At 41.4% G+C, this 12,503-nt stretch overlaps 1 protein-coding gene across 2 annotated transcripts in view; it reads right to left on the bottom strand.

Moving 5' to 3' along the window:
• GNG2 (G protein subunit gamma 2) overlaps nt 1-6,535 on the bottom strand; it is a 125,402-nt gene extending 118,867 nt beyond the window's left edge. Inside the window, exon 1 of one of the 2 annotated variants that reach the window (XM_008070511.2) lies at nt 6,156-6,535. The gene's annotated coding sequence lies outside the window, so the exon portion shown is untranslated. The remainder of the gene's footprint in view (nt 1-6,155) is intronic. The other variant, XM_008070512.2, reaches the window with a different exon arrangement.
• Nucleotides 6,536-12,503: the final 5,968 nt, after the last annotated feature.

The following is a 12,503-nucleotide window of genomic DNA, read 5'->3' as shown; positions in this document are numbered from 1 at the left end:
AAGCAAGGCATTTCTGGTGTTTATGAGTTTCCCAGTCTATAGTAATTTGTTATAGCAGTTCAAATAGACTGAGACAAATGAAGACACAGGGAAATTTTGAAGGGGTAAAGAATGAGGTTGAAGAAGCCTATGATATATGCCTCCTCAGACAAACAGTAAGTAAGATCCCTTGTAGTGAATAAAGGGAATAGTGACTTAGGTTGAATGGTTTCCACTGAAAATGCACAGGGGAGAATGAAAAACGAAAAAGAAAAAAGAAAGGATTTTCAAAGAACAGCATGACCCTGCTATGATGCAATGTATCTGGAGCAGAATTGGTCCGTTCAGTCTCCAGTCATTCTCCAATACCTCTGAGGGCTGGGTCCCTGGGGAAGAGGATCAGGGGAATGTCTGTTCCTACAACCAGAATGAGATGGGCGGAGAACCAGAGGAAGGGGTCAAAAGACTGGTTTCTCAAAGCCTTTCCATTAGGAGCTTAACTGTTTACACACAGGAATTTGCCAAGAGATAAGGGGCTGATCCTGTCTCAAGCTTTGGTATACAGTGGTACCACTTCTAAGGAACATGTTATCACTAAAGTTTAAAAACCGAACTCCCTTTTTTGCAATGTTTCATGAAATGAAGTCTTTAGAGACCATCTGAACACTGACTTTCATTAAACGTAACTGGTTTTCTTTAACATAAGAGTTCTCAGGAACCACATATACCTCTCATACTCTTACTTGAAAATGTGAATCTCTGTTCCACAGTGGAATCTTTTACACTTAAACAAATTCGGAAATAGAAAATCCATATTTACATAGGGTATTAAATTTAAACAGTCTCTTCTTTAAAAAAAACAAACAAAATATTTTAGTCTCACAATTTTAGAAGTGACAAAGTATAAAGACTTTGCCCTAATACAAAGGGAAGAAAAATGAAGTTTGAATTGACAGGTGCAATTCTAAATTCCTGGCCATCATGGAGAGGTTGATACAAATCATGTTTAGCTCTACCATTCTACTATGTCCTAGTCCAAGGTCTGTCTTCCTTTTTTAAAAATAGACAACTAATAATTATACATATTTATGGGGTATGACATGATGTTTCTATATAGGTACACATTGTGAGATAATCAAATCAGGCTAATTAACATACTCATCACATTGGGGATGGAGAGGGGGGACTAAGTCTTAATACAGTACTGTACCTTTCCTTTCCTACCCAGATGTAGTAAAGCCAGGTACCTAGGCTCTCATGGTAATTGTAGAATGAATAAACCCCCAAATTATATAAAGTTGGGGGTCATCATTCACAACCTCCTCCCCAGCACACACACAGGCACAGAATGCATTATAGAAAGCTAATATAAACCATTTGGGAACTCTTTTTTTTTTAATTGGAAAGATGAGGTCTCACCAAGTTGCCTGGGCTGGTCTCGAACATGTGGGCTCAGGCTATCCACTCGCCTCAGCCTCTCAAAGTACTGGGATTATAGGCTGAGCCACTGAGCCCAGCCATTTGGGAACTCTTTAAGTCATTTAAAGTAGAAGTCTGTATCCACATCATAAAACTCAGATATTATTGCTATTCAGTAAGGTCCTCACCAATCTTTTTGCCCAGCTCTACTCGGGCCCATCCATAATCTGCCACACTGGTTTCACAATTAGGAGGGAAATATGTAGTGGGAAGTGAAACAGAGGGATTCTTTATTTTTTTTAAGTGAAATTTAGATTAGAATCACATTTCATTAGTAGAAACTTATCTAAGAAGCCTATTGTATTACAGCCCCACCCCTCTGGTTAAGCTCTCCATTATAAAGGGTTAGAAAGTAATTTAGTACTTTCGTTTTTCCTGTTTCTAACCCTGCTAACTATTTTTCTTTTTTTTTTTTTTTTGAGTTGGAGTCTCACTGTTGCCCAGGCTAGAATGCAGTGACACACTCACGGCCACTGCAGCCTCAACCTGCTGGGCTTAGGCGATCCTTCCACCTCAGCCTTCCAAGTGGCAGGAACTACAGATGAATGACACCACGCCCTGCTTAATTTTTATGATTTAGTGTAGAGACAAGGTCTCACCAAGTTGTCCAGGCTGGTCTCGAACCCCCAGGCTCAGGCAATCCTCTCACCTTGGCCTCCCAAAGTGCTGGGATTACAGGCTGAGCCACCACGCTCAGCCAAACTACTAAGCACCTTTTTCATCCTGAAAAACCTCAACTAATGAGAGGGGATCAGAAAGGCACTAAAGCAACAGCCCCCCAGTGTCTCCTTGGTAATATCCTGGTCCTTGACTTGACCAGCAGGGTCAGTGGTGTGACTGTCTACAATAAAGATTTGAATTTTACTATCAGGCTCTTGACAGTACCGGCTAACAGTAGCTATGCATATTTTCTTACTTTCTCCTTTTGATTTAAAAGTTGCTTTTGAGAACGGTATTTTATTTAGGCAGAGATAATACTGTTGTATAGAGAAGATTGAATACAAATACTATGATCTTGATTTAATGACACTTTATGTTAAGAGAACCTGCCATTTAAAATGTCTCCTCAAAAACAATTTGATTAAAAATCAGTATAGATTCTCAATACAGTACACCTTGGGGGGCAGGGCAGAAATGGCAAAGAACTTGAATAAACACTTCTCCAAAGATATACAAATGGCTAATAGGCACAAGAAAAGATGCTCAACATCACTAATCATTAGGAAAATGCAAATCAAAACCGTAAGGAGATACCATTTCATACCCATCAAGGCAGCTAGTAACAAAAACAAACAAAAACCAGAAAAAAAAGTGTTAGTGAGTTTGTGGAGAATGGACATCCTTGTTCACTGCTGGAGGGGATGTAAAATGGTGCAGCTGCTATGGAAAACGGCAGCTGGCAGTTCCTCAAAATATTAAACATGTAGTTACTATGTTTCAGCAATTTTAATTCTGAGTACCCACAAGAAGTAAAAGCAAGGACTCTAATAATATTTGTATGCCTATGTTCATTGCAGCATATCCAAAAAGTGGCTCAAATGTTCATCAAAGGAAAAATATGCAGATAAAAAAATAAAATGTTATAGAGAAATACAATGGAATATTATTCAGCCTTAAAAAGGATAGAAACTCTAACACATGCTATAATGTGGATGAATCTTTAAAACATTATGCTAAGCAAATTAAGCCAGTCACAGAAGGACAAATATTGCATGATTTCACACATAGGAGGTACCCAAACTCATAGAGACAGAAAGTAGAATGGTGGTTGCCAGGGGCTGGGAGTAGGGGGAATGGGGAGTGATTGTTTATAGTATAGAGTTTGTTTTGAAGCTAAAAAGAGTTCTGAGAGTGGGTGGTGGTTAATAGCACAGTAATATGAATACAGTTAATACCACAGAATGATAAGCTTTAAAATGGTTAAAATGGGAAATTTTATGTTGTGTATATTTTGTCACAATAAAAATTTTTTAAAAAAAACCTCTCCTTAAACCTTTGAGGCAGTGGCAGAGGTCAAGAAGATGCTAACTTCTCTTCTTATGCCACCAACGAAGAAAAAATGACATTTGAATACCTTCCCTATACCAGGCACTCACTTATCCAAAGGCAAAAGCAAAACAAAACAAAAGCCTTGACTAAGTACTATGAACCCTTCTTTACAATGAAGAAACTAAGTTTCCTAAGTTAAAGTAGTAAGGACCAGTGGTGGGATTCAAAGGCAGATGTGCCCGATTTGGAAGCCTATGTTCTTTTCGTTCATGATGTTCCTTTCTTTTACCCACAGAAGTCTTTTTGAACAGGCTTTCTCCTTTGACTGCACAGCTTTTAGACTTAAAAGTTGAGCCTGCCTTCTGAAGCAGGCAAAAAAAGCCAGTCAACCAAACACATTCACTACAAGCCCACCATATGAGGCCCAAGGCTGACCATGAAATAAAGGAGTCATGTTTCTATCCAGCCATTGGCCATATGGTAGGAAAAAAAAATACAATTAAAATTTCAGTGTTGGTCGACTCCCTCAAAAGCCACTGAATACTCTGAGCAAAAGCATGCTGTCTTTCAATATTCCATATGGCCAGAAGAAGTGGAAACTGTCTCATTTTACAGCAGAGGAGAGCATACTTATCTTTTTCCTAAACATTCTACCATCCTAGTTACTGATCTGCTGTTACTCACTAATGTTCTGCTTCAAACTAGAATTTAACAGCTAAGGAAATGTGTTGTGCTGTGCAGAAAACAGGCACCTCTTAGTTGTTTGAAGAAAGATAGCGTGGGGGCCTCTTGACTCTACCTATTGGGCAAGGTTTCCTTTCCTTACTCTTGTGTGAAACACACATAGAAGGGTGATGCAGATTGCGTATGCAACCCCAAACAAAGCAGGGTGTTGGTTGGCATTATCTAGTGAATTCAACCAGCAGATGAGTACACATCAAAGGGTAACCCTGTCCTCATTCATGAAGCCCAGATCTCCAACTTTTTACATCGTTGAATGATGTGCATTTGATCATAGAACTCCATTGGGGCATTCTGGATCTAAGATCTACCCTAGATCTCCTCTCTGGGAAGATTATCTTTACATATTTTACTTTAGAACCCAAATAGAAAATGGAACTGTGGGATCTGTGGCATGACTTGCTTTGCCTGCAACTTTGCTTAAATTCAATAAATCTTTCAAAGAAGCTCCATGGTTTGGAAACCAGTAATAGTTTGTCTCTAAGACATGTTGCAGGCTTACTTTAATGAGAAAGTAACATCAGAGAAATAGACATTTTTTTCCTTTAGTACCTATAAAAGCTTCCTATTTCTGAAAATGTGCTACTACTCTACAAATTTTGAGAAGCCAAATCAATTTCATAAAGACAGCATTAAAAAAAAGCCCAATAGCTCTTTATAATGGAGAATAGTGATACACAAGGAGGCATACACGTATACTCTCAACTGGCATATTTGGTGCTTAAGAATCTGTATTTTAAGAATTTATCAGTGTCAAAAGATGACATTTATTTTCACTCCATTATAAGCAGTTTTTTCTCTTTCTTTTGAAAAATTATCTTTTCATTATTTAAAAAACTCAAAAAAAAAAATCTATTATCCATGACTCTTTATTGCTTGGCTGTGCTTTCTGTTGAAGATACAAAGACCATTCTTTAAATCATGCTGCACTAGGATACTAAACTCTCTCTCACATATCTTGTTAAAGGAATCGTACAATCTCAGTTCTGATCCGTTAGACCTGTTTATTGTACTTTTACACAACATTCACAAATATGAACAAGTCATGGTCCCAGGCTCTCATTAGGAGCATGCATTGCTCAAGAAAATCAAAGAGTAAAAATTGCATTCTGATTTTACTAGTTCAGTCTACACAGGTAAAGAAACAACCCAGCGGTGCTTTTATATTTTGTCCCTCACTGAGGTTAACACCTACCTTGACCTAGAGTTGAATAAAATCCATATAAACATAAAATCCATATGTACACCAGTGTCTGTTTCTGGACAAGTTACCATCCTTAAACCCGGCACACTCCTCTGAACAGGGATGCAACTTTAGGATAAGACTGCTGGCAAATGGTAGCTGTTTCTGAGGTTATCCTGAATGCAGCTGCAGGGAGCTGAGGGAGGAAGACAGTTTTTGAATGGTAAATACTGCCCCTCACATACGCAATTTGAGCCTTTGTTGGCAAAATCTGAGTACAAAAGGATTTAATTCCCCCCAAATGCCAAATCACAACTATTAGGGTGCAAAACAGAAGCCACCCCTGTGCCAGATGCAAGAAAGAGAATGCAATTAACATTTTACACCAGTTACACCCCTAAAACAAGGCATCGCTCCGTGATCAAACCACAGCTTCGCAGCCCAAACGGATTTCGATTCAGCCCTGGTTTTTTCTTCCAAGAGAATTATGCAAATAGCTTCTTGCATTTAGCCTGCTGTCCTGCCTGGTCACCAAAGCTAAGCGCTGACGTGTGTGTGTGTGTGTGTGTGTGTGTGTGTGTGTGTGTGTGTGTGTGTGTGTGTGTAAGCAAATGTGTCATAAATGTGGTGTCTTAAAAACCGTTCCAAAAGAACCCATCCTCATCATTTCCCCCCAATCCTAAAGCACTGTCCCTATCTGTCCTTAGAACCTGGCTCTTAACACCACAGACAATGGTCATTTTTCGTAATTAAAAGGGAATAACGTGAGAAATGCTTGCTTTACCTTGGCTCCCGAGGCTGGGTCGGAGGAGCGTGGCTTCTTTCTCCCTCTCTCCTGAGCGGGTCTATGCAGGCGAGCTCGGGCGCGGCGCAGCGCAGCCCAGCCCAGCCCAGCCGTAGTAGGAGTTGCCCACGGAGTCGGCGGCCGCGTCGTGTGTGTGTACCAGCAGCGGCTGCAGCCCAGGGACTAGTCCCCACCCAGCTTTGTCTTCAGTCCACGCTCTTTCTACAGGAAGCAGCGCATCTCGCACTTCCTCCTCAACTGGGTAGCTGTTAGCTGCTTGCTGCTTTTCCCTCTCGTTTCCATTTCAGGGCTGGCTCTGACTTTGTCTGCTCCTGGGCTTCTGCCCGTCATTGGACTCTAATCCTCTGTCCCCCTTTGTTCAAGTTGCTCTGGTGGGGTCTCTCCTTTCCTTTCCCCACCCTCACCTCCACAACAGTTTCCAAGACCTGCCTGGGTCAGCCCCCTTCCTGGCCCATTGCCGGCTTCCTTAGCCTGCACTTGGCTTGTTGTTGTTGTTTCTTGCTGTTGCTGTTGCTGCGGCTGGTTTTGTTTTGATTTGGGGGGCGGGCGGGTCAACAGCCCCTGGCCAAGTTCTGGCCCCCGAGATCCAGCGCCAGCCTCCACTGTTCCCCCTGATTTACTAGGGTTCCCTGTCCCATCAGCTAGCTGGGAGCGTGCAGCTTGGTGCTGCAGCATTTTTCTCTGTGGCCAACGTTCCAGATGCTGCACCAAGATCCTACTACCCCTGAGATCTTACTTAACCCACATGCTCAGAAAAGAATGGCCCTGATAAGTATTCTTGTGGGGCGCAGGAACTAAACCAAGTCCTGCAATGCTGCCTAGAGGCCTGATAGTGAAGCCATATTCCCAAAAGACTCTCCTTGATGGCAAGGAATACTGGTGCTGAATGCCGTATGTCCCCAGCCCAGAAATGAAACCCCCGCCCGCTTTACTCCCCCCCCATCCTGGTGGGACTGGTGGGACTGAACGTACACTCACTATCCTCTAGTCCCTTCTCTTCGTCCTAGAAAGTGGTGTGGTATCACAGATAAGGGTGGAGCCTGCAGGCAGTCTGTCCGTCAGAATTTGAATCCAAACTGCCATTACTGACTGCAAACTATTTAACTTTCGTGTGCCTCGGTTTCCTCACTGCAAAATGGAGATGATTATAGCCATACTCTGCAGTAGAAATCTGAAGATTAAATGAGACAGGGCACAAAATGCTAGCAGTAGTTCTGGGAACTTAGGGCGTATTCAACACATATTAGCTCTTATACTTTTTAGAGGACACTGGAGCTCATGGACAGCAAGTAACTTGGGCAGTCAGCAGCTAAACTAGGACCAGTACTTGGGTTTCTGATTCCTCACGAGGAGTATATTCACAACTAAGCACTGGTGCTCTTAATAACAGTTTATTCAACGTGTGAGTACTAACATGAGGTATTTTGAGGAAGCCACAGATTAAACATGAGATGGGGGTAGGGGAAGCCTTGCTCTTGTGTCCAGGCAACACTGTGGAGTTAAAAAAAACCTCTCCTCAGAAATCAGTGCCTGAAGAGCTAATCTTCCCAGGCAGCAGAGTTAATTCCCCAACTCCTCCTTTTTAATCCAGTCTTGCCTTAATCCTCCAGCAAGTAAACTAACAGGAAATGCCAAAAATCTAGGGCTGATGCAGAGTAACTCCCCAGGTGACCTTCTAACACACCTAAGGGACCACAGCACATTCACCTGGAAGGTTCAGAATTTAATTTCTATGAAATGCTGTGAGACAGTCCCACGATACTCTTTGTTTTGACTTGATGTTCCATGAAAAGAATTTGCTTATTTTTTCCTGGAAATCTTTCATCAAAAAGGACTCTGATGTCAACTCACTAACACTTGAAAATTACAAAATGGATTATTTTTAAGGTTAAAAAATTTGGAACTACCTTTGAACCACCAGCAACTAGAATAGTAGTATTGGGAAAGGATTGGGCCTATATCCAACCTGATTTAGATGACCTCTAACTCAGGAACCCTGGGGCCAAAGGTTACCAGAAACTTTTAAATGTAAATTTAAATATACATGATGCCAATTCTAAGAAAAATGAGAAGCACATTAATAATTGTAAAGATATGGAAACAAGTCTTTGGTTAATTTTAGACCAGTGGACTCAGGCACTAACTCTGGATTCAAATACTGTATTTTTTTTTTTTAATTATCTCTCTCTCACCCATCAGAGTGGTTAGTACTTGTCATTAAGCCTATATAGAAAATCCTCTTCCGAACAATAAAATCACTAGGAATTTGGCCTGCTGCCTTCTAATCAGTTCTTCCATCTTCAGCTCTTATAAAAGTCACAGTAGGTTAATCTGGCCATTGTTGAGAGGTGCCAACAAAATTCTCTTCAAAGCTAAAAACTAAATTTTAAGATCTTTCTCTTCCTGTGAATACCTCATTACTTTCAACTGGTACTAACAGTCTCTTTTTAAGGAGAGGAGACTAAGGTGTGGGGTGTAGATTGACCTGGAGAGATTAATCCAGTTTTGAGCTCTTAACACAAGCATTGTAAGTACTCATACTAAGTCTGCAAAGTGTTCATTTCTTAGGAGAAATGACATCTCACCATAAACAGTTCATGCATCAATTACTAACCTCCAGCCTATCCTACATACATTTTATTAGCACATAAAACAAGTCTGTAAAATATTCTTTCGCTGGGCTCGGTGGCTCAACCTGTAATCCCGCGCCTTTGGGAGGTTGAGGTGAGTGGATTGCCTGAGCCCGTGGGTTCGAGACCCGCCTGGGCAGCGAGACCTCATCTCTACAATAAATCAAAAAAAAAAAAAAAATCAGCTGGGCGTGGTAGCACATGCCTGTAGTTCCGGCTACTTGGAAGGCTGAGGCAGAAGGATCGCCGGAGCCCAGCAAGTCGAGGCTGCAGTGGCCGGGAGCAGCCACTGCACTCCAGTCTGGGTGACAGAGTGAGACTCCAACTCAAAAAAAAAAAAAAAAATTATTTCATCAATTGACCCATTTGTAGGCATTAATACCTTGTTGTGTTTCTTACCTGGTACTGGTAGAGAAGGTTGGGTAATAAAGAGGTCATTATTTTGGCCTAATGTCTCTTCTGCATTACTAAACATTCTAACTGAATGTTTCTTGGATTTCTTGCATTTCATATTCTCCAAATTATATGTATTACCTTCATGCAAAGCCTGTTCCTCTTCTAATATCTGTTTCATTTAGAGAGGCATACAAACCAGTTGTCTGCAGCACAAATATAAGAAGAGTCCCATAACTTCTTTGCTTTGTTATCCCAATCTGAGTTAAAGTTCCTCATCCTTTTCATCCCCAACACTAAACTATGTCTTTGCCTTCTCTTTTTCCCTTGTCAATGCCTTATTTAATAAATTCTTTAGTTTTCCCTGAATGACTAACAATACTGCCTACTTTGTCCTCTTACTTCCAGTCTCTCTTCTGAGACATCTCTGCCTGAAGAACATTTCTAAAATGAAGAGTTGATTGTTATCACCACCTTATTATGATTCCCCCTCCCTGTTGCTCACAAGACACAAGTTTTAGTTTGTATGCTTTTGCAGCATACAAAGCCTTCTGCAATGTCCCCTGTCTACACTGTCACCTTACTGCCTGTTGCAACCTTACTTCCACCTTTACAGCAGGCCCCTGATGGGGCTGTGCTCTTTTCTGTCCTGCATCTTGACACAAGCTATCCATGTTGCCAGCAATACCCTATCCTTTCCTCCATGTCATCTGCTACTAAACCTCCGCTTATGCTTTAAGACTCAGCCTTTCTCAGAGGCCTTAGTGTTAGTTAAGCAGGTGTTTCCTCCCCTGTAAGCAGGAGTGGTGCCTTGCCCCCAACTCCATCTCAATACCAATTGCATTGTTTTAGCGATTTGTCAGATGTTCATCTCCCTCATTGGTATTAGGGCCCCTTAGGGCCATGTCTGGTCATCTTTGTTTGGCACATAGCAGGTAGTTAACAGATGTTTTATGTTTGTATTGGCATAAATTCCTTTTGTTTGGGTGCCTGGAGAGGAAAGAAAAAAGATAAAATGAAAAGTTGGTCAAAGGATAAGAAACAATAATCCCTCTATTTTTGGCAAATTGTCTAAAAAAAATGGCACTTACACAACTAATTCTGAATACTTATAATATGGGCAACCCTACAAAATTCTGGGACAACTTCTGGTTCCATTTCTGTACTGAACTGTTTATAAAGAAGCACAGTCTGACAACAAAAACTTTAAAAACAAATGTTACAAAGAAATGGAAAATAGAAAAGAAAGCTATTCCTTACTTGCATCTCTGTGGGGACTTTAGAGAGCTCATTGTATAAGCTAGAGACACTTCCCACATCCCCTTCTGCACTCTCCAACCTTTGCCACCTTACAGCTGTCCCAGAGCATCTCACATGCCATATCCCCAAACTCTCTTGCTCTTATCTCTTTAAAATTCTGTTCACCTCTTTCTTTCTCCTCCCCCACCATGTCCAGTCAGTTCTTTACTATTCTGATTGACTTGCCGAGTCCTTTCTACTTTCCCTTCCACATCTCAGTTTAGTCTCTCTCTCTCCTTTTTCATCCTACTGTATCAGGAAGAAAGGATCAACTATGCCAGCAATGTCACCTCTTGAGTGTATGTGTGGGCTGCAGAGAAGAAGGAAGATTGAAATAGGAACAAGGTGAACTCATATAGTCATAAGTCTTGTTCACTCATATACATTGATGATACATTTAATGGCTTGCTTAATTGTTTGACTGAATCGTAGTTAAGAATAAATAAATGAATGACGGCTGTTATTTTATCAAAGGAAAATTAGAATTGCAGGCATTTCTTGGATCAGCTAAAGGGCAAAGAAGCCTTTTTAAAGAGTTCTTCAAAAAGGCTGAATCATGATCTGATCTGTGTGTCATAGGATCATTTCCTACTCCCCCACCCCCACCCCAAACATCTGAGCCTCCCCTCAGCTGTTAGGAGCCGAGAAGACTGAATCATATTTGGTTTAAAGACAGTCAGGGGTGGGGTGGGCAGAACTAATCTCTCTGGAGAATGAGTGGCTGACCCGCACTAATGAAAAATGTAGCCTCTGTTGCACGGCCCAGCATAAAAGCTAGCAGGATAGGGGTTATGAAGAGTGATAGCCAACTCTTCCTTCAGAGAGAAAACTGTTGGAACCAGGAATTCTCCTTTCCTTTGGGCAAGGCCAATAGTGTGAAGTCCCCCACATTATTCTCCAATATTGCCTGAAATGTCACACATGTATGTATATGTTGCATACATACAACCCTTGGAAAGTTATCAGAGATGAACAAGTTCAAGACGCTTGTTTTCCTAACCCTTTGAGAGAAAAAATAAATGTGTCACTGGGGAGAGGAAAGGGATGGGTAAGGAGGCCGAGGGTAGAGGGAAGTTGTGGGGAAGGGTTGGAGGAGGGTGAATCTTACAGCATGAGGTCTTGCTGAAGAGGACCCTGGGTGTGGAGGTATACCGGAAGGGAGAGAGCAGGAGACAGGGAGGGAGGCAGAACCAGAGCCGGAAGTTTGTGCTCAGAGGGAATTGGACCAGGCTACTAGGACCATGGGTTGCATTCTCCCTACAAGCAGGGGCCACCTACTGTGTCTGAAGCTCTGGTCTTCTCACAAGCAAAACAGGATCCAAACTCTTCCTCCACCATCAGAAATTGGAGCTGGACTGTTAGCTGGGATAGGATGAAAGAGTTTAAACCAAATGCATTATTACCATAAAAGCAGAAAACAATAATTTGTGAAGTTAAATGTGTCCCCTCTAAAAAGTCCCTGAAGAACAATATAGAAATACAGGAAATGAATAAGAAGATCAAGAAGAAGGAGTCAACGACAAAGTATGACAGAGGTTAGAGGACATTGTGCGCTAATGATGCCTTGGAAAAACAGTCCTTTAAAAAGAAATGTCAGAATTAAAGGATACAAATCAGTGATATGAATAGCACACATGTAAATCATTTTGAAGCATCTTGAAAGAAAAGCTATACTATAATATCTCCGATCATTTACAGGAAAGGCAGAAAGGCAAGATTTAATTTTTCTCTGCCAAAGATGTAGACCAGACAGCATGATCTATTTTGACAGTAAATAGGTTGGCAAAAGAGGCTAGGAATTAAAGATGTTTGAAGGCATTTTTTCTTCGTGTCTTTGTCGATTTCCCTATTGTAAAGAGTTTTCATAAATTCACGTATGATCTTCCTTAGTTCCCCTAGCTCTATTCTCTAAGTTTTGGGGTTTTTTTTTTTGAGTTAGAGTCTCATTTGGTTGCCCAGACTGGAGTGCAGTGGCTGCTCCCGGCCACCGCAGCCTCGCCTGCTG

The sequence above is a fragment of the Carlito syrichta genome, unplaced genomic scaffold (assembly GCF_000164805.1).
Source record: "Carlito syrichta isolate Samal-C Ts95f unplaced genomic scaffold, Tarsius_syrichta-2.0.1 Scaffold313468, whole genome shotgun sequence".
Classification (NCBI taxonomy): Eukaryota; Metazoa; Chordata; class Mammalia; order Primates; family Tarsiidae; genus Carlito; species Carlito syrichta.
Note: the sequence above shows the minus strand (reverse complement) of the source record. Positions and strands in the feature narration are given on the sequence as shown.